Below are 21340 nucleotides of genomic sequence, written 5' to 3'. Positions count from 1 at the left end.
ACTGTCTAAACAGATTAGTTGAAAAAAAAGAAATTTACCAACATAAATAAGAACCAAGAGAAAATGAATAATGACATACCTGCAATAAAGAACTGAATTGAAGATTTAAACAGTAGACTAGAAAAAGCTGAGGACCAAACCAGCAAGTTAGAAAACAACATAGACGATCAATCAGGGGGAGAACCAAGATGGCGGCATAGGTTAACGCCGGAGTTTGCTGCTTTGAACAACTACTTCAAAAGTGAAACTAAAAGATGGAAGGGACATCACCCAGAACCACAGGAACGCTGGCTGAGTGGAAGTCCTACAACTAGGAGGAAAGAGAAACGCATACGGACACTCAGAGGAGGCGCAGTGCTGAAGTCAAATTCTGAGGTGCGGAGTGCGCGGAGCGGGCTGGCGGCGGAGGGCGCGGTTGGCGTTTTCAATCGGGAGGGAGTCGCAGACTCTGAGCTCCAGATCCGGGCGAGTCTTTAGGGTCCCAGACTCAAACGGGAGAAGCGGGACTGTCCGGCTTCGGTCAGAGCGAGTGCAGCTTTCTCTCCGAGGTTTGCAGTGGGTGCTGGGACTCAGAGAGGCAGAGCCCCTGGGGACAGGACTGAGAGCCGCCATAACTGCTCTCTCCGGCCCACCCTGTTGATCCTGTGCAACCCGCCCCGCCCAAGCCCTGCACAGAGGCACTTGCCAGATAGCCTCAGTCAAAGGCTAGATTAGCACCTCCCTAGAGAACAGAAGTTCTCTCACTGCAGACACAGCTGATTCTCACAGCCACTTGGCCTGGAGGTCAAACCCTCCCTGGTATTAGCTACAACAATCAAGGCTTAACTACAAGACTGCACACAAAGACCACTAGGGGGTGCACCAAGAAAGCATAACAAAATGCGGAGACAAAGAAACAGGACAAAATTGTCAATGGAAGATATAGAGTTCAGAACCACACTTTTAAGGTCTCTCAAGAACTGTTTAGAAGCCACCGATAAACTTAATGAGATCTACAAGAAAACTAATGAGACCCTCGATGTTATATTGGGGAACCAACTAGAAATTAAGCATACGCGGACTGAAATAACGAATATTATACAGACTCCCGACAGCAGACCAGAGGAGCGCAAGAAGCAAGTCAATGATTTGAAATGCGAGGAAGCAAAAAACACCCAACCGGAAAAGCAAAATGAAAAAAGAATCCAAAAATGCGAGGATAATGTAAGGAGCCTCTGGGACAGCTTCAAGCGTACCAACATCAGAATTATAGGGGTGCCAGAAGATGAGAGAGAGCAAGATATTGAAAACCTATTTGAAGAAATAATGACAGAAAACTTCCCCCACCTGGTGAAAGAAATGGACTTACAGGTCCAAGAAGTGCGGAGAACCCCAAACAAAAGGAATCCAAGGAGGGCCACACCAAGACACATCATAATTAAAATGCCAAGAGCAAAAGATAAAGAGAGAATCTTAAAAACAGCAAGAGAAAGAAACTCAGTTACCTACAAGGGAATACCCATACGACTGTCAGCTGATTTCTCAACAGAAACTTTGCAGGCCAGAAGGGAGTGGCAAGAAATATTCAAAGTGATGAATACCAAGAACCTACAACCAAGATTACTTTATCCAGCAAAGCTATCATTCAGAATTGAAGGTCAGATAAAGAGCTTCACAGATAAGGAAAAGCTAAAGGAGTTCATCACCACCAAACCAGGATTATATGAAATGCTGAAAGGTATCCTTTAAGAAGAGGAAGAGGAAAAAAAAGGTAAAGATACAAATTATGAACAACAAACATGCATCTATCAACAAGTGAATCTAAGAATCAAGTGAATAAATAATCTGATGAACAGAATGAACTGTTGATTATAATAGAATCAGGGACATAGAAAGGGAATGGACTGACTATTCTTGGGGGGGAAAGGGGTGTGGGAGATGCGGGAAGAGACTGGACAAAAATCGTGCACCTATGGATGAGGACAGTGGGTGGGGAGTGAAGGCGGAGGGTGGGGCGGGAACTGGGAGGAGGGGAGTTATGTGGGGAAAAAAAGAGGAACGAATGTAATAATCTGAACAATAAAGATTTAATTAAAAAAAAAAGAAAAAAGAAAACAACATAGAAAAGACCCAAGCAAAGGGTTTAATCTCCAAAATTTACAGTGAACTCATACAACTTAACAAAAGGAAGATAAAAAATCCAATCAAAAAATGGGTAAAGGACCTAAATAGTTACTTTCAAAAGAGGACTTACAGAAGGCTCAGAGATGCATGAAAACATGATCAAAGTCACTGATCTTCTGAGAGATGCAAATCAAAACAACAATGAGGTACCATCTCACACCTGTCAGAATGGCTATCATTAACAAATCAACAAATGACAAGTGCTGGTGAGGATGTGGAGAAAAAGAAACCCTCGTGCACTGCTGGTGGGAATGCAGACTGGTGCAGCCACTGTGAAAAACAGTATGGAGTTTCCTCAAAAAATTAAAAATGGAACTTCCATTTAACCCAGGAATCCCACTTCTAGGAATATATCCCAAGAAAACAGAAACACCAATCAGAAAGGATATATGCACCCCTCTGTTCATAGCAGCACAGTTTACAATAGCTAAGATTTGGATACAGCTTAACTGCCATCAGCAGATGAGTAGATTAAAAAACTTTGGTATATCTACACAATGGAATACTATGCTACTATAAAAAAGAAGGAACTTTTATCATTTGCATCAGCATGGATGGAACTGGAGAGCATTATGCTAAGTGAAATAAGCCACTTAGAGAAAGATAAATATCACATGATCTCACTCATATGTGGGATATAATGATCAACATAAACTGATGAACAAAAATAGATCCAGAGACAAATGGCAGGGGAGAGGGGTTAGAGATCAACCAAAGGACTTGTATGCATGCATATTAGCATGACCAATGGACACAGACATGGGGGCAGTGAGGGCTTGCTCTCAGGGGTGCGAGTGGCCAGGAAAAGGAGATATCTGTAATACTTTAAACAATAAAAAAAAAAGAAAGGAAAATAAAGTACCCAAGCAAAGCAGCAACTAGAAAAAAATTAAAAAGCAGGGGGAGAGTCTAAGGGAGCTTTGGAATAGGAAACAAAACAACATCCACACAATAGGAGTCCCATAAGGACAAGAAGCTGAGCAAAGAATAGAAAACCAGTTTGAAGAAATAATGACAGAAAACTTCCCTGACATGGGAAGAAAAAAGTCACACAAGTCAATCCCAAACAAGATGAACTGAAAAAAACTGACACCAAGACACATCATAATTAAATTGGCAAAACTCAACAACAAAGTAAGGCTCTTAAAGGCTGCCAGAGAGGGACAGAAAGTTACCTACAAGGGATCTCCTATGAGACTATCAACCTATTTCTCAACAAAAACACATCAGACCACAAGAGAATGGAATGAAGTATACAAAGTGATGCAAAGCAAGCGACTGAATCCAAGAATACTATACCCAACAAGGCTATCATTCAAAATTGATAGTACAAATCAGTAGCTACACAGACAAAAAGCTAAGCCCCTCCCAGTAGCCTCAGGGCAGTTTATTACCACCAAGCCAGCAATGCAAGAAATGCTAAAGGGGCTGTTGTAAAAAGAATAAATAAAAAGGGCGCCGTAACCAGTTTGGCTCATTGGATAGAGCGTCGCCTGTGGACTGAAAGGTACCAGGTTCGATTCTGGTCAAGGGCATGTACCTTGGTTGCGGGCACATCCCCAGTAGGAGGTGTGCAGGAGGCAGCTGATCGATGTTTCTCTCTCATTGATGTTTCTAACTCTCTATCTCTCTCCCTTCCTCTCTGTAAAAAATCAATAAAAATATATTAAAAAAAAAAAGAAAGGGCATAAGGACCACAAGCATAAAGAATAAAAATGGCAACAAACAAGTACCTATCAATAATAACTTTAAATGTAAATGGACTAAATGCTCCAATCAAAAGACATGGAGTAGATGAATAAATAAGAAAACATGACCCATATATATGCTGTCTACAAGAGACCCACCTTAAAACAAAAGACTCACACAGACTGAAAGTGAATGAATGGAAAAAAATTTTCAGGCGAAGGGAAATGAAAAAAAAAAAAAAAGCTGGGGTACCAATATTTATATCTGACGAACTAGACATTAAAGTGAAGGCTTAACAAGTGATAAAGAGGGCCACTTCATAACACTTAAGGGATTGATACAACAAGAGGCTATAATTCTGGTAAACATATATGCACCCAATACAGGAGCATCTAAATATATTTTTTTAAAAACTTCAGGAGAATATCAAAGGAGACATCACAGCAATAAAATCATAGTAGGGGTCAGAGAGAAACCAAGATGGCAGCATAGGTAAACACTGGAAATTGCTGCCTCCCACAAAAACTTCAAAAATACAACAAAAAACAAAACGGACATCATCCAGAACTACAGGAAGGCTGGCTGAGTGGAAATTCTACAACTAGAAGGAAAGAGAAAAGCACACTGAGAGTCAGAGGAGGCGCAGAAGTAAAATGCAGAGGAACGGAGGCTCGAGTGCACACGGAAAGGGGCTGGCACCTGAGGACACGGATGTCTTTTTAAATCGGGAGGGAGCAGTTCAAGCTCCCCACTGCTCTGAACTACGGTTCCAGGAAGTCTCTGGGGACCCAGGGCTCATACAGGAAGAAACTGGACTGTCTGGCAGCAGGCAGAACTCTGAACTTGAGGGCGGCTTTCCCTCAGAGGTGCTTGGAGTGATTACACTGAGACGTGGGGCCCCTTAAGGCAGGGCTGAGTGTCAGCCATAGCTGCTTGCTCCGCCCTGTTGATTCAGAGACCCTGCCCCACCCAGGCTGCGGCAGAGGCTTTTGCATATGAATGCCCTGGCCCTTTGCAACCTGAAAATTACCTAACAAATTGCAGCTGGGCCAGACAGACCCAGAACTTCCAAGAGAAGGCCCAAGGTCCCACAGAAGCTTGCATTGCTTCACAGTTGGGCCTCATCTGGGCACCTCCAAACCCCAAAAAAGGAAGAGGAATCTGCAGATCTGTTCATAGCTCCTGCTGGGAGCTATGAGGCTAAATTAGCACCTCCTTAGATCCAAGAGGCAGTGTATCCAGTGGTCAGAGTGGGACCATCCAGATTACAACTCCTCAGATCTATAAGGGACACACTCAGGGGGCAGACTCAGTGAGCACCAAAGCCCCACTGAAGCAAGTCTTGCCCCATAAGCATGTGTTCAGCACAGAAGTTCTCCCACTGCAGACACAGCTGATTCTCACTGCCAATTGGCCTGGAGGTCAATTCCTCCCAGTGATACCTACAACAATCAAGGCATAACTACAAGAAGACTGTGCACAAAGCCCACAAGGGGGTGCACCAAGAGTGTCCACCTCAGGTAACTGGGGAGGCTGAGCCACTGGGTCCTCTAGGACACCAGGCACACAAAACCACTCTACCAACACAGGGAAGCATAAAAAAATGCAGAGACAAAGAAACAGGTCACAAATGACAGAAATGGAGGAAAGCAAACCACTGAATATAGAGTTCAAAACCACGTTTATAAGGTTTTTCAAGAATTTTATGGAAACCGCCGATAAATTTAGTGAGACCCTGGAGGATATGAAAAAAGACCAACTAGAAATTAAGCATACACTGACTGCAATAGAGAATAATATACAGAGATCCAACAGCAGACAAGAGGATCCCAAGAATCAAGTCAAAGATTTGAAATATGAAGAAACAAGAAATACCAAACCGAAGAAGCAAAAAGAAAAAAGATTCCTAAAATATGAAGATAGTGTAAGGAGTCTCTGGGACAACTTCAAGCGTACCAACATCAGAATTATAGGGGTGCCCACAGAAGAGAGGGGGCAAGATATTGAAAACCTATTTGAAGAAATAATGACAGAAAACTTACCCTACCTGGTGAAAGAAATAGACTTACAAGTCCAGGAAGCACAGAGAACCCCCAAAAAAAGGAATCCAAAGAGGACCACACCAAGACACATCATAATTAAAATGCCAAGAGCAAAAGACAAAGAGAGAATCTTAAAAGCAGCAAGAAAAAGACAGTCAGTTACCTACAAGGGAGTACCCATATGACTGTCAGCTGATTTCTCAACAGAAACCATGCAGGCCAGAAGGGAGGGGCAAGAAATATTCAAAGTGATGAATAGCAAGAACCTACAACCAAGATTACTTTACCCAGGAAAGCTATCATTCAGAATTGAAGGTCAGATAAAGAGCTTCACAGATAAGAAAAAGCTAAAGGAGTTCATCACCACCAAACCAGCATTATATGAAATGCTGAAAGGTATCCTTTAAGAAGAGGAAGAAGAAAAAGGAACTCTTACCATTTGCCACAGCATGGATGGAACTAGAGAGCATTATGCTAAGTGAAATAAGCCAGTCAGAGAAGGATAAATACCACATGATCTCACTCATTTGTGGAATATAATGAACAACATAAACTGATGAACAAGGACTGATCCAGAGACGAAGAGGCATTTATTGGACTGTCAGGCCTTGGAGGGAAGGTAGGGGAGGGCCGGGGGTAAGAGGGAAAGATCAACCAAAGGACTTATATGCAAGCATATAGGCCTAACCAATGGACACAGACAACGGGGGAGAGGGGGTGGGAGGGCATGAGGGGGGGGGGTGGTTCTTAATCAATAAAAAATATATTTTAAAAAATCATAGTATGGGTCTTTAATATCCCACTTACATCATTGGATAAATCTTATAGCCAAAAAATATCAACAAGGAAACAGCAATCCAAAATGAGACTCTGGAACTAATTGACATCTTCAGAATATTCCACCCCAAACACTACGGAATATACATTCTTCTCATGGGAAATTTTCAAAGACAGACCACATCTTAGGACACAAGCTAAGTCTCTATAAATTCAAGAATATTGAAATAATATAAAGCATCTTCCCAGACCAAAATAGCATGAAATTCAAAATCAGCTATAATAAAATACTCAAAAACAATCAAATACATGGAGGCTAAATAGCATGCTATTAAACAAAGAATGGGTTAGGAAAGAGATCAAAGAAGAAATTAAAAACATCCTGGAAACAAATGAAAATGAATACCCAACAACCCAAACCTATAGGACACAGTGAAAGCAGTCCTGAGAGGGAAATTCACAGCACTACAGGCCTACCTGAAAAAACTAGAAAACTGGTAATAAGTTATCTAACACTACAACTTAAATAATTATGAAGAAAACAAGAAAAGGCCAAAACAAGTAGAAGGAAGGAAATAATAAAGATCAGAATGGAAACAAATGATATAGAAACAAACAAACAACAACAACAAAAAAATACAAAAGGTAAATAGAACCAAGAGCTGGTTCATCAAAAGGATAAATAAGATTGATAGATATCTAGCCAACCTCACCAGGAAACAAAAAGAGAGGACCTAAATAAACAAAATCAGAAATGAAAGAAGAGAAGTAACAACTGACCACACAGAAATACAAAGGATTGTAATAAAATACCATGAACAACTTTATTCCAACAAACCTGGACAACCTGGACAAAATGGAAATATTTCTAGAAAAATACAACCTTGCAAAACTCCATCAGGACGAATGAAAAAACTGGAATAGGCCAATAACTACCAATAAAATTGAAGCAATAATTGAAAAAAAAACTCCCAGCAAACAAAAGCCCTGGTTCAGACAGATTCACAGCAGAGTTTTACCAAATATTCAAAGAACTAACTCCTCTACTTCTCAAACTATTCCAAAAAAATTCAAGAGGAAGGAACACTTCTGAACTCTTTTTATGAGGTCTGCATCACCCAAATTCCCAAACCAGATAAAGACACTACAAAGAAAGAGACAAGCCAATATCCCTGATGAAGACAGACCCTAAAATCCTCAACAAAATTTTAGCAAACCGGATCCAGCAATACATTAAAAAGATCATATATCATGACCAAGTGGGACTTATTCTGAGGATGCAAGGCTGGTACAATATTTGCAAATCAATAAATGTGATATAGCACATAAATAGATTGCAAGACAAAAATCACATACTGATATCAAATGATACAGAAAAAGCATTCGACAAAATCCAACACCCTTTTTTAAAAAATCTTTATTGTTTACAGTATTACATAAGTCTCCTTCCCTCCACCCCCACACCCCTGTTGACCTCTCCTGGCATCACCCACCCCCCATCACATGCCCTTCCCCCCCCTCCAGTCTGTGTCCATTGGTTATGCTCATATGCAGGTATACAAGTCCTTTGGTTGATCTCTTACTCCCACACCCCACACCTTCCCTCATAGGTTGGACACTCTGTTCGATCTTCTATGACACTGGTTCTATTTTTGTTCATCCATTTATGTTGTTCATTATATTTCACAAATGAGTGAGATCATGTGATATTTATCTTTCTCTGACAGGCTTATTTTGCTAAGCATAATGCTCTCCATTTCCATCCATGCAGTTGCAATGGTAAGAATTCCTTCTTTTTTATAGCAGCATAGTATTCCATTGTGTAGATGTACCACAGTTTTTTAATCCACTCATTTGCTGATGGCAGTTAATCTGTATCCAAATCTTAGCTATTGTAAACTGTGCTGCTATGAACAGAGGGGTACATATATCCTTTCTGATTGGTGTTTCTGTTTTCTTGGGATATATTCCTAGAAGTGGGATTACTGGGTCAAATGGGAGTTCCATTTTTAATTTTTTGAGGAAACGCCATACTGTTTTCCACAGTGGCTGCACCAGTCTGCATTCCCACCAGCAGTGCATAAGGGTTCCTTTTTCTCCGCATCCTCTCCAGCACTTGTCATTTGTTGATTTGTTGATGACAGCTATTCTGCAAGTGTGAGATGGTACCTCATTGTTGTTTTGATTTGCATCTCTCAGATGATTAGTGACTTTGAGCATGTTTTCATATGTCTCTTGGCCTTCTGTATGTCCTCTTTGAAAAAAAAGTGTCTATTTAGGTCTCTTGTCCACTTTTTTATTGGATTGTTGATCTTCCTTTTGTTAAGTTGTATGAGTTCCCTGTAAATTTTGAGATTAAACCTTTATCAGATGTAATATTGGCAAATATGTTCTCCCATGAAGTGGGTGCTCTTGTTGTTTTGTTGAAGTTTCTTTCTCTGTGCAGAAGCTTTTATTTTGATGTAGTGCCATTTGTTTATTTTCACTTTAGTTTCCATTGCCCTAGGAGCTGTACCAGAAAAGATTTTGCTATGACAAATGTCTGATATTTTACTGCCTATGGCTTCTTCTAAGATTTTTATTGTTTTCCATCTTATGTTTAAGTCCTTTATCCATTTTGAGTTTATTTTTATGTAGTGTAAATTGGTGGTCTAGTTTCATATTTTTGTACATATCTTTCCAATTTTCCCAACACCATTTATTGCCGAGACTGTCTTGACTCCATTATATGTTCTTGCCTCCTTTGTGAAATATTTATTGAGCATAATGGCTTGGGTCAATTTCTGGGTTCTCTGTTCTGTTCCATTGGTCTATATACCTGTTCTTGTGCCAGTACTAGGCAGTTTTGAGAACTGTGGCTTGGTAATATAGCTTGATATCTGGTATTTTGATCCCTCCAACATTGTTCTTCTTTCTCAAGATTGCTGCAGCTATTCAGGGTCTTCTTTTGTTCCAGATGAATTTTTGGAGAGTTTGTTCTAGGTCTTTGAAGTATGCTATTGATATTTTAATGGGTGTTTCATTGAATCCATAGATTGCTTTGGGTAGTATGGACATTTTAATGATGATGATTTTACCAATCCACGAACACGGTATATTCTTCCATTTGTTTGTCTTCCTCTATTTCTTTTTTCAATGTCCTGCAGTTTTCTGAGTTCAGGTCTTTTACCTCCTGAGTTAAATTTATTCCTAGGTATCTTAATTTTTTTGTTGCAATGGTATATAGCATTGTTATTTTTAGTTTCTTCTTTTGTGAGTTCATTATTGGTGTATAAAAAAACCCATAGTTTTCTGCGTGTTTAATTTTGTATCTTGCTACATTGCCGAATTTATTTATTAAGTCTAGTAGTTTTTTTATGGAATCTTTGGGATTTTCTTTGTACAATATCATGTCATCTATGAATAATGACAGTTTTACTTCTTCTTTTCCAATTTGAATGCCTTTTATTTCCTTTTCCTTTCTGATCACTATGGCTAGCACTTCCAGAACTATGTCGAACAGGAGTGTTGGAAGTGGTATCCCTGTCTTGTTTCTGTTCTTAGGGGAAATGATTTTAGTTTTTGCCTATTGAGTATGATGTTGGCTGTAGGTTTTTCATATATGGCTTTTATTATGTTGAGGTATGTTCCCTCTATTCTCACTTTGCTGACAGTTTTTATTTTAAAAAGGGTATTGGATTTTGTGAAATGTTTTTTCTATATGAATTGATATCAGTATGTGATTTTTGTTTTGCAGTCCATTTATGTGATGTATCACGTTTATTGATTTGTGAATATTGTACCAGCCTTGCATCCCTGGAATAAATTCCACTTGATCATGATGTATGATCTTTTTAATATATTGCTTGATGCGATTTGCTAATATTGTGTTGATGATTTTAACATCTATGTTCATCAGGGATATTGGCCTGTGATTCTCTTTCTTTGTAGCATCTTAACCCTGGTTTTGGTATTAGGATAATGCTGGCCTCATAAAAAGAGTTAGGAAGTGTTCCGTCCTCTTGTTCTTTCTGAAATAGTTTGTGAAGTATAGGTATTAGTTCTTCTTTGAATGTTTGGTAAAACTCCCCTGTGAAGCCATCTGGCCCTGGGCTTTTGTTTGGTGGGAGTTTTTTTTATTACTACTTCAATTTCCTTCATAGTTATCAGCCTATTCAGATTTTTTTATTCTTCCTGATTGAGTTTTGGAAGGTTGTATTTTTCTAGGAATATGTCCATTTCTTCTAGGTTGAACAGTTTGTTGGAATAGAGTTGCTCATATTATTATTTTATGATTCTTTGTATTTCTGAAGGGTCTGTTGTTATTTTGCTTTTTTCATTTCTGGTTTTGTTTATTTGGGTCTTCTCTCTTTGCTTCTTGGTGAGCCTGGCTAAAGGTTCATCAATCTTGTTTATCCTTTCAAAGAACCAGCATTTGGTTTCATTGACTTTTGTATTTTTCTTTTGTCTCTATTTTTTTGCTCTAATTTTTACTATTTCTTTCATTCCACTCACTCTGGGCTTTTCTTATTGCTATCTTTCTAATACTTCAAGTTGTAGAGTTAGATGGTTTATTACCAGCTTTTCTCGTTTTTTTGAGGTAGGCCTGTAATTCTATGAACTTCCCTCTCGGGACTGCTTTCACTGTTTTCCATAGATTTTGGGTTGTTTTGTTTTCATTGTAATTTTTTTCCAAGGTGTTATTTATTTCTTCTTTAAATGCTTTGAGGAGTAGGTGCAGAGGCAGAGCAACATTGAACAGACTGTCAAACTACAGTGGGAAGCCTGGGGAGGGTTTTGGGGGGGGGATTAAGAGATCAACCGAAGGACTTATATTCATGCATATAAGATTAACCAATGGACACAAGACACGGGGAGGGGGTGGGGAGGTAGGGACTGGGGGAATGTCAAGGGGGGGGAGGAGACATATGTAATACTCTTTGTAATACTTTAAGAAATAAAAATTATTAAATAAATAAATAAATAAATAAATAAATAAATAAATAAATGCTTTGGTAACCCAATCATTGTTTAATAGCATCCTATTTAGCCTCCAAGTATTTGAATTTTTGTGATTTTTTTAATTGTAGTTTATTTTTAATATTGTGCCATTGTGATCTGAAAATATGCTTGATATCATTTCAATCTTCTTGAATTTGGAGAGACTTTGCCTGTGTCCTAATATGTGGTCTATCTTTTCAAATGCCCCATGTGCTCTTGAGAAGAATATATATTCTTTAGCTTTGTGTTGGAATGTTCTGAAATTGTTGATTAAGTCCATCTGATCTAGTGAGTCGTTTAGGATTGCTATTTCTTTGCTGATTTTTTATCTAGAGAATTTGTCCAGTGATGTTAAAGGGGCATTAAAGTCTCCTACTATGATTGTATTGCAGTCAATCTCTCCCGTGATATCTTCCATTTCTTTTATGTATTTGGGTGCTCCTGCATTGGGTGCATATATGTTTACCAGAGTTATAGCCTCTTGTTGTATCGGTACCTTTAGAATTATGAAGTGGCCTTCCTTGTCTCTTGTTATGGCCTTCACTTTGAGGTCTATTTTGTCAGATATAAGTATTGTTACTCCAGCTTTTTTTTCATTTCCACTTGCCTGAAAGATATTTTTCCATTTCTTCAGTTTCAGTCTGTGTGAATCCCTTGTTCTGAGGTGGGTCTCTTGTACACAGCAGATATATGGGTCATGTTTTCTTATCCATTCAGTCACTCAATGTCTTTTGATTGGAGCATTTAGTCCATTTATGTTTAATGTTATTATTGACTAGAGGCTCAGTGCATGAAAATTTGTGAACTCAGAGGGGTGCAGGTCCCTCAGCCTGCACCCTCTCACAATCTGGGACCCCCTCAGGTAGTGTCCCTACATCTGGCCTGAGATCAGGGCCTATGGGGGCTTTCCTTCCCCTGGCTGTAGGCAGCTGCCCCACCCCTGCCGCTGTCACTTCTTGACATCTGTGCCATTTCCCCTGCCACTGGTTGCCTCCCTCTGCAGGTGTCAGGTGTGGAGTGCGATGGCTTGGCTGGCCTGGGCCTCCTCTGCAGGATGATCGCTGGCCACCCGCATACCTGCCGCAACATTGCCGGCCAGTGACCTGGGCCTCCCTCTTTCTTTCTTTCTTTTTTTTTTTTTAAGTAAGAATAATGTTTACAGAGCAATACAGAACTGAGTACTATTAAGGGTTTACCAAGATGGAAATGGACCACACCCCACCCCTGCCACCCCCAACACCCAGAGACTACAGTACTTAGAAGTTACACGCAATGGCCATAACTGCTGAATATCTGTCTGTAACAAACAAACCATAGCATATTTATACAGTATCACATTGAGTGATTATAGAAATCCATTTATATATTGCTTGTATAAAATTTTTTTGTAAAAAATATTTTTTAAAAACATGTGCAGTTGAAAGCCCTGCCAGGACAGCCAGTCTGTAAACATTCAGTGAGTATGTGCTTTGGAAGGGTGCCCGTGCCTCATGCTCACAGCATCTCCAGCAGGGCCAGCGAGGGTGTGACCTGGCTGCCACTCTGGGCAGGACTGAGCTGGACCACAGTGGGTGGGTACAGCAGGGCCTGGCATTGTGCCCTTCTCCAGCTTTGCATCAGGATCAGTCAGGATCAGGGTCAGGGCTGGGGGCAGGCAGATTGCAGTTTCACTCTGAGTTCCATACTCAGCCTAATTTTTGTGGCAACTCATGGCTTTTCCTGGCTGCTCAGAGGTCCTTTGGGTGTGCCCTGGCAGAGATGCTGGAGAAGAGCCCACAGCTGCCTGGTTGGGCGTCTCTCTGGCCCAGAGCCTCTGTCCTGCCTCCTGCATGCCTGGCCCCAGGCAGAACAGCCCCCCTCAGGACTACTTTGGCCTCAGCACTTGGTCCTGGGTTTCATCATCCTGGATTTCTTCCCCTGGTGTGACTGATCTGAGTTTCACAAAAAAGCCTGGTCAATGCTGGCTGTGCTGAGCTTCATTGAAGAGTTCTTAATGCAGCAAAGAAGAGCCCTCTGAGACCCTCCTCCTCCTCCCTCTGCTCATCTCCTCCTCCATCTTTTCCTCCTCCCAACCCATGGTCACTTCTTCTCCAGCTGCTCCAGGAGTGGTTTGCCTTCTGAGTTGGGGGTCTTAACACTGCCGGGCCTGACGATGCAGGTGTGGTGATGCTGGTTGAGCATCAGGATGAGCTGCTGCTGCTCCTGCTTCAGCTCCTCCATCTGGGTTTTCAGCTCCGCATTCATGAGCTCCAGCCACTCAGATTCCTACTGCAGAAACTCCTTCTGCTCCTTCTTCTTGTTCCAGCACTGGGCTGCCACCACTTTGTTCTTTTCCCAGTGCCTTTTCCTCCACTACTCTTCCTCGTCTAGCTCACTTTTCACAGGTTGAGGCCTCTTGCCCAGTTTCATCTCCAGGAAGTGCAAAGGGGTGATCATGGCCCCAATGTTGTGGATGTCAGCATATTTAAGCTCCTCTGCAGTCGGGGCTGAGCTTGGGAGTCCAGTCAGGGGGCCGAGTTCTGACAGATAGCCTGCAGTCATGGAAGGGTCCAGGATCTTCCCAGGTATTATAGCAGGAGGCATGGCAGTCCAGCCCTGCAGAAGCTGCGGGGAGAGGCTGCGACCCTGGGGCCTGGGCCAGGCTGCAGACACCATGCCCGCTTAGGAGCTGCATTGGTGCCAGCTCTGCCATGCAGCGTCCACCACCGCCAGTGCCTCCCATCGCAGCTGCCCAGCATTCCTCTGGCTGGGTCTCCCTCTTTGAGGCAATCAATCTCAGGGCTCTGTCTGCCTACCTGATTACCCCAACCACTCATCTGCCTGCCTGGTTGCCCATAACTGTTTGCTGAGAGGCAGGGCCAGCTCAGCCAGGGGCCATGGTGGTTCTGGTCTCTGGTCATTCTGGTTGTTACGCCGTTATGGTCGCTGGGCTTTTATTATATAGGATAGGTACTTGTTTATAGCCATTTCTATTCTTTTTGCCTGTGTTCCTTCATCTTTTTCTATTTCTTCTCTTTACACCAGTCCCTTTAGCATTTCTTTCATTGCTGGCTTGGTAGTGATAAACTCCCTTAGCCATTTTTTGTCTGCAAAGCTCCTGATTTCCCTTCAGTTTTAAATGATAGCCTTTCTGGATAGAGTATTCTTGGATTCAATCCCTTGCTTTGCATCACTTTGTATACTTCATTCCATTCCCTTCTGGCCTGATGTGTTTCTGTTGAGAAATAATTTGATAATCTGATGGGATATCCTTTGTAGGTAACTCTGTCTCTCTCTTGCAGCCTTTAAGATTCTCTCTTTGTCATTAACATTTGCCATTGTAATTATGGCATATCTTCATGTGGGTCTTTTGGGTTCATCTTGTTTGTGCTTGTGTGACTTTTTCTTCCCCATATCAGGGAAGTTTTCTGTCATTATTTCTTCAAATAGCTTCTCGCTGCTCTTCTTGTCCCTCTAGAACCCCTATTATATGCATGTTACTTCATTTCATGTTGTCCAAAAACTCCCTTAGGCTCTCCTCCTGCTTTTTAATTTTTTCTACAATTGCTCTTCCAATTGGGCTTTTTTTCTCTACCTTATCTTCTAACTCACTAACTCGGTCCTCTGCTTCTCAGAGTCTACTGTTGAAACCTCCCATCATGTTTTTGATTGTAGCTATATCACTTTTGATTTCCTCCTGATTTTTGCATAGTTTGTTGATTTTCTCATCCATCCGCTTTATGACCTGAATGACCATTACTCTGAATTCTTTGTCTGACCTATTGCATGCCTCCATTTCATTTAGTTCCTTTCTTGGTAATTCATCCTTTTCTTTCCTTTGGGAGCATTGTGCAACCCAAGCATCACTGAAGAGCTTAGGCACTGAGACATGTGGTTGCTGTGTGTTGATGAGAGCCGTGCATGTTGAGAGTCGGCCACTCAAGAGTCGGCCTGCTCAGGGGCAGGTGGGGTGGCAGCTGGGGGTCAGAAGTAGCTCCCCCAGGTGTGTGTGTGCCAAGAATCAGAGTCCCCTTGTGCCTGCACTGAGAATCAGAGTCACGGGAACTCGGTTCAGTTACCTTGGGCCAGTGGGAAGCCTCTGCACTGAGAATCAGAGTCCTTGTGCACACATGCACTGAGAACCAGTCACAGGCTTGCTAGAGGCCCAGGTTTCACTGCTGCCCTGTGTCTGCGGGAGGTCCACTAGTGTGCTGTGGGTTGCATGGGCCCTATGCCACTGCAGTGGGCCAGTGGGAGGGGGTTGTGCTCTGTGACTCACAGGAATCTGTGGCCAGGATGGCTGGAGTCTCGGTGTCCATGGGTCTGAAGCTGTGGTAGCAGGTCTTTGTCCAGAGTGGCTGTAGGGTCCCAGTTTGTGTCTGATGCCAGTCTGGGTGGTGTTGAGGCTGGGTTCCCAGTCACAGCAGTTCTGCCTTTCAAGATGGCATGGTTTCTGTGCTAGTTCTGGCCTCCTGGGAGTGCTAGCAGCAGGAGCAGGGTCTTGCAGTCTAAGACTGCCCAATCCACCAGCCCCCAAAATTCCCTTTAGTATTATGAAGTGGCCTTCTTTGTCTCTTGTTATAGTCTTTGTTTTAAGGCTATTTTGTCTAATATGAGTATTGCTGACCCAGATTTTATTTTTTCCTTTCCATTTGCATGGAATATATTTTTCTATCTCTTCACTTTCAGTCTGTGTGTATCTTTTTTTCTGACTTGGGTCTCTTGTAGACAGGGTATATGTGGGTCATGTTTTCTTATCCATTCTGTCACCCTATGCCTTTTGACTGGAGCATTTAATCCATTTACATTTAAGATTATTATTGATAGGCATTTATTTATTGCCATTTTTATTTTCTGTGTGCCTATGATCCTCTCTCCTTTTCTTCTTCTTACAGCAGTCCTTTAACATTTCCATCATTGCTGGTTTGGTGGTAATGTACTGCTTTAGCCTTTTTTTAAAAAAAAATATTTTATTGATTTCTTACAGAGAGGAAGGGAGAAGAATAGAGAGTTAGAAACATCGATGAGAGAGAAACATCAATCAGCTGGCTCCTGCACACTCCCAACTGGGTATGTGCCTGCAACCAAGGTACATGCCCTTGACCAGAATCAAACCTGGGACCTTTGAGCCTGCAGGCCAATGCTCTGTCCATTGAGCCAAACCAGTTAGGGCTTTTTTTTTTTTTGTCTGAAAAGCTTTTTATTTCACCTTCAATTTTAATTGATAGCTTTGCTGGATCTTGGATATAGACCCTTGCATTTCATTACTTTGTATACTTCATGCCACTCCTTTCTGGCCTGAAGTGTTTCTATTGAGAAGTCAGCTGACATTCTAATGGGAACTCTTCCTGTCTCTCTCTTTGCTGCCTTTAAGATTTCTTCTTTGTCTTTAATGTTTGCCATTTTAATTATGATCTTTCCATGTGTAGGTCTCTTTGGGTTCCTCTTGATTGGGACTCTTTGTGCCTCCTGAACTTGTGTGACATTTTCCTTCACCAGGTTGGGGAAATTTTCTCTCATTGTTTCTTCATACAGGTTTTCTGTTCCTAGCTCACCCTCTTCCCTTCTGGTATTCCTATAATGTGGATGTTATTACATTTCATGTTGTCCCAGACCTCCCTTAAGCTATCTTCCTGCTTTTTAATTCTTTTTTATATTTGATGCTATAATTGAATATTTATTTCTACCTTGTCTTTCAAATTGCTGACTCTATCTATCCTCTGCTTCATCTGATCTACTTTTAATACCTTCCAGTGTTTTCTTGATATCAGATATATCATTCTTCATTTCTGTCTGGTTCTTGTTCATGGCCTCTATTTCCCTTTTCATGCTGTTGTAATTTGCACTAAGTTCCTTAAGCATCTTTATAACCATTGCTTTGAACTCTATTACTGATAGGTTGCTTCCCTCCATCTCATTTAGTTCTTTTTCTGGAGATTCCTTCTTATCTCTCATTTGAGGGTTGTTTCTTTGTGTCTCCATTTTAGCTGTCTCCTTGTATTTGCTTCTATGTTTTAGGCAGAACTGCTATGCCTCCCAGGCTTTGTAGGATGGCCTTATGCAGAAACTGTCTTGATGGGTCCAGTGTTGCAGTCTTATTGTTCACCTGAGCTGAATGCTCTAGGAATGCCCTTTATGTGCATTGTTTGGGCTCTCCTGTCATAATTGGGACTTGATTGTTGATATCCCATATGTGGGAGGGATCTCTCCTCCAACTTGCTGCCAGTGAGGTTCAACCCCAATGTCATTGTGTCAGCTGTTATACATGTGCTGATAGAACAGAATAAGACACAACAGGGCCAAACCAAAAACTCCATGAAAATCAAGCTACTCTATGCAACAATAACAGGAAAGACTAAGAAGGGAAAGGAATCCAAATAAAAGCAAAGAAACAATAAAAAGAGTATTATAAGAATATGACCAATGACATAGAGGAGTTATAAAGAACAAAGGAGAAAGAAGAAGACCAAAAAATGGTTATATGAAAGAAAGGAGGAAGCTAAAAGAACTAGTGTCAGAGGAAAAAGGAATAGGAGACAAAAAATAAATGAAATAATAATGATGAATTTAAAACATAGTAATAATGGGTTTATTAACATAGGAAAAGTAAAAAATGAGGAAAAAAATGAAATAAGAAAAATTGATAATAATAATTATAGACTAAAGTAGAATAGACTCAAAGAAAATAAATTAAAGATATGCAAGAAAAACAAATAATAAAAAAGGGGGAAAATAAATAACAAAAAAATTCACTCATACACACACCAAAAAACAAAACCACACACTCTCACACACTCAAAGATTTTTGGGACTGCTATTTGTGGGGCTTGCTGGATTTTGCTCTGATGTTGTTTTTTCTTTTTTTAATATATTTTTATTGATGATTTTTTTTTTACAGAGAGGAAGGGAGAAGAATAGAGAGTTAGAAACATCAATGAGAGAGAAACACCGATCAACTGTCTCCTGCACACTCCCTACTGGGGATGTGCCCACAACCGAAGTACATGCCCTTGACCAGAATCGACCTGGGACCTTTCAGTCCACAGGCCAACGCTCTATCCACTGAGCCAAACCAGTTAGGGCTGCTCTGATGTTGTTAAATCTGGTCCCCTGGTGTGTTTATCCTGGGACTCCTGGGAGCTTCTCTAGTGTAGGTGAATGTGAGTCAATGTCCCTTTCTAGACTGGGGCAACCTGATTGAGTTTGAGAGGTTGGAGTCCATAGTAGTCCAGTGGTTAGGGATTCCTTACCTGGAGGCTAGGTCTGCCTTGAGTCTCATGCCTTCATTGTCCCTCTTCTGAGTTGTACTCCATTCCCCCATGTAGCTAGTCCCACAGGTGTCAGCTGCAGGCACTTGTGGTCACACTGGCATTTGCCTTGCTTTGTGGTCCAGGGTGGTGACTGTGGCAAGGAGGGGGGAGGTTTTCAGGAGACAGTGGGGCATGTGCAAGGTCTCACTGGCATTCACCTCCCTGCACCATCTGGGGCAGTGTCTGTGGCCTGGTCCCCAAAACTGTTTCTGACTAATTAGATCAGGCAAAGACTCAAAACCTCCAGAGACCTGCCGCTGCTTGCAGACTGATTGGATTCAATCTTGAATAGCTTCAGACAATCATTCACAGGTTGGGTGAGAGGTTTTCCAACAGGAAGGGGCAATTGCTTCTGCCTGGAGGCTAATTGTCTTAATGGGTCTCAGAAAGGATAGGGCAAGGGGTTTTCCAATAGGGTGGGGTAACTCTCTTTCCCCTAGGCAAAAAATGCTTGGATAGCAAAGGTCTGCCTGAGAAAGATGACCTTTGCAGTGTGGGGAATGACTCAGCACAGGAAACCAGGTGTCTGCTTTCCAAGCTCTAACCTGAGAACCCCCAACCCTGGCTTATGCTTACACAGCTCCACTCCACTTTGCCCTCCCTCTGCTGGAGCCCAAGGTAAGTGACTGCATACAAAATTTTATGCATTGTCTCTTTAAGAAGGTGCCTGCATTTTCAGCCATCTCTCGCTGGCAGACAACAACGCTACTGCTTTTCACAGTTAGATGTTCTGCAAGCACCTTTCTCAGTCCTGATGCTCTCTGCTGGGAGGCCCAGCTTGGAGATTATACCCCAGTGTTCTCAGTGACAATCCCCCAAGGATGAGATATCTCTCCAGAAATTTAGCTGCTGTCTGTGGGTATAGGGCCAGCCCTTTTGCACCTCTGCCCTTGCTACCAGTCTCTATATGATCTCTACTTTCCATCTTTGGTTACCAGAATTCTCTCCAGCTAGTCTCCAGTTGATTATTCAGGATTTTTTTGTATTTTAGTTGTAATTGCTGTTTGGTCTTGGGAGTGTGTCTGTGTAGCCTTCACTTACTCCACCGCCATTTAAAATCTCCCAGTGTAGATCTTGAAGGGGAGAATGGCCTCTTCTAGGAACTCATCAGCACCACCACCCAGGCAGGCCTTGGATACTGCCCTCGACCAAACAGCCACTCCACCCAAAATCCTGCTGCCCCACCCACAGACCTGTGGACCCTGGGACTTCCACCTCCTAAGGTGCACCGCTCCCACAGCAGTAAGTGCAACTTTCCCCCTCCCAGGGGCAAAACTCAGGCTTCCACATTCATGCGTTTCAACATTTGGCACGTTTTCAATGCACAGATTTTCAGGGCACACCACTCCACAGGCAGCTCTTGGATGCTTCTATGAACCCCTGCTGGGTATGATTTTGAACAGACAAGGGTGGCTGCTCTGCAGTAGAAATTCTGAATTCCCTCTTCCTGAATAACTGCCCACAGACAACCAGCTGTGCTTCTTTAGTGCGTCAGAGTGTGTCAGAGCTCTGTGCCGGCAAATTCACTGCCACAGTTATGCATTTCCAATGAGCAGGCACCCAGAGCCCATCTATCCACAGGACGCTCCTAGGAGCTCCTGCAAGCCCCAGCTAGGTGCGATCTTGCACAAACAGGGATGCACTCCCCCCAGCAGTAGAAATTCTGAATTCACTCACCCTGAATACCTGCCCACAGATGCCTCAAATACGTGCCTTCAGTGCCAGGACCCTTCAGAGTGCTTCAGTACTCCACGCTGGCAAACGCACCACTGGTGCCCTTGTGAACTGCTACTGGGAGCACGTGCCTATTCACCACAGGTGCAGCAGTAAAAATTGAGTCTGCCCACCCCACAGCTGCAGAACTCTGGACACTAGAGTTGCACGCTTTTCCAGTGCCACTGTGAGTCCCCGCTGGACATGCGCGACTTCAACCAAGGGCGTAAGATAGCAAAAATTGGCACACCCCCTCCACAGCTGCTGCTGACTTCTAGACACCACAGTTGCGAATTTCCAGCTCACAGGCCTACATCAAGAGAACCCAAATAGCTCAAGTAGGGAACTACACTAGATTACCAAGCCCAGGAGACCTGAGAGATCACACCAGTAGCACCATCCCCAAAAGAACCTGGGTAGCAAAACAATCAAATCTATAATTAAAACATTACAGCAAAACATGGGAAGGCAAAGAAGCAATCCCCAAAGGAAAGAAAAAGAATAATCACCAGAAAGGGAGTTAAATGAAACTGAGGCTAGCAACATATCAGAGAAAGAATTCAGAGTAATGGTTATAAGGATGCTCAAATGGCTGGATGACAAATACACACAGCTCAATGATAATTATAAAGAGCTGAATGAGAATGTCACCAACATGAAAAAGAATCAAGAGGAGATGAAGAATGA

General features: G+C 42.1%; 1 pseudogene; it reads right to left on the bottom strand.

The window, feature by feature from the left end:
* Positions 1-13730: 13730 nt before the first annotated feature.
* Positions 13731-14306, bottom strand: LOC118650513 (annotated as a pseudogene).
* Positions 14307-21340: the final 7034 nt, after the last annotated feature.

Source organism: Myotis myotis, unplaced genomic scaffold, assembly GCF_014108235.1.
Source record: "Myotis myotis isolate mMyoMyo1 unplaced genomic scaffold, mMyoMyo1.p scaffold_m19_p_3, whole genome shotgun sequence".
Classification (NCBI taxonomy): Eukaryota; Metazoa; Chordata; class Mammalia; order Chiroptera; family Vespertilionidae; genus Myotis; species Myotis myotis.
This window is presented reverse-complemented; position numbering and strand designations above follow the sequence as displayed.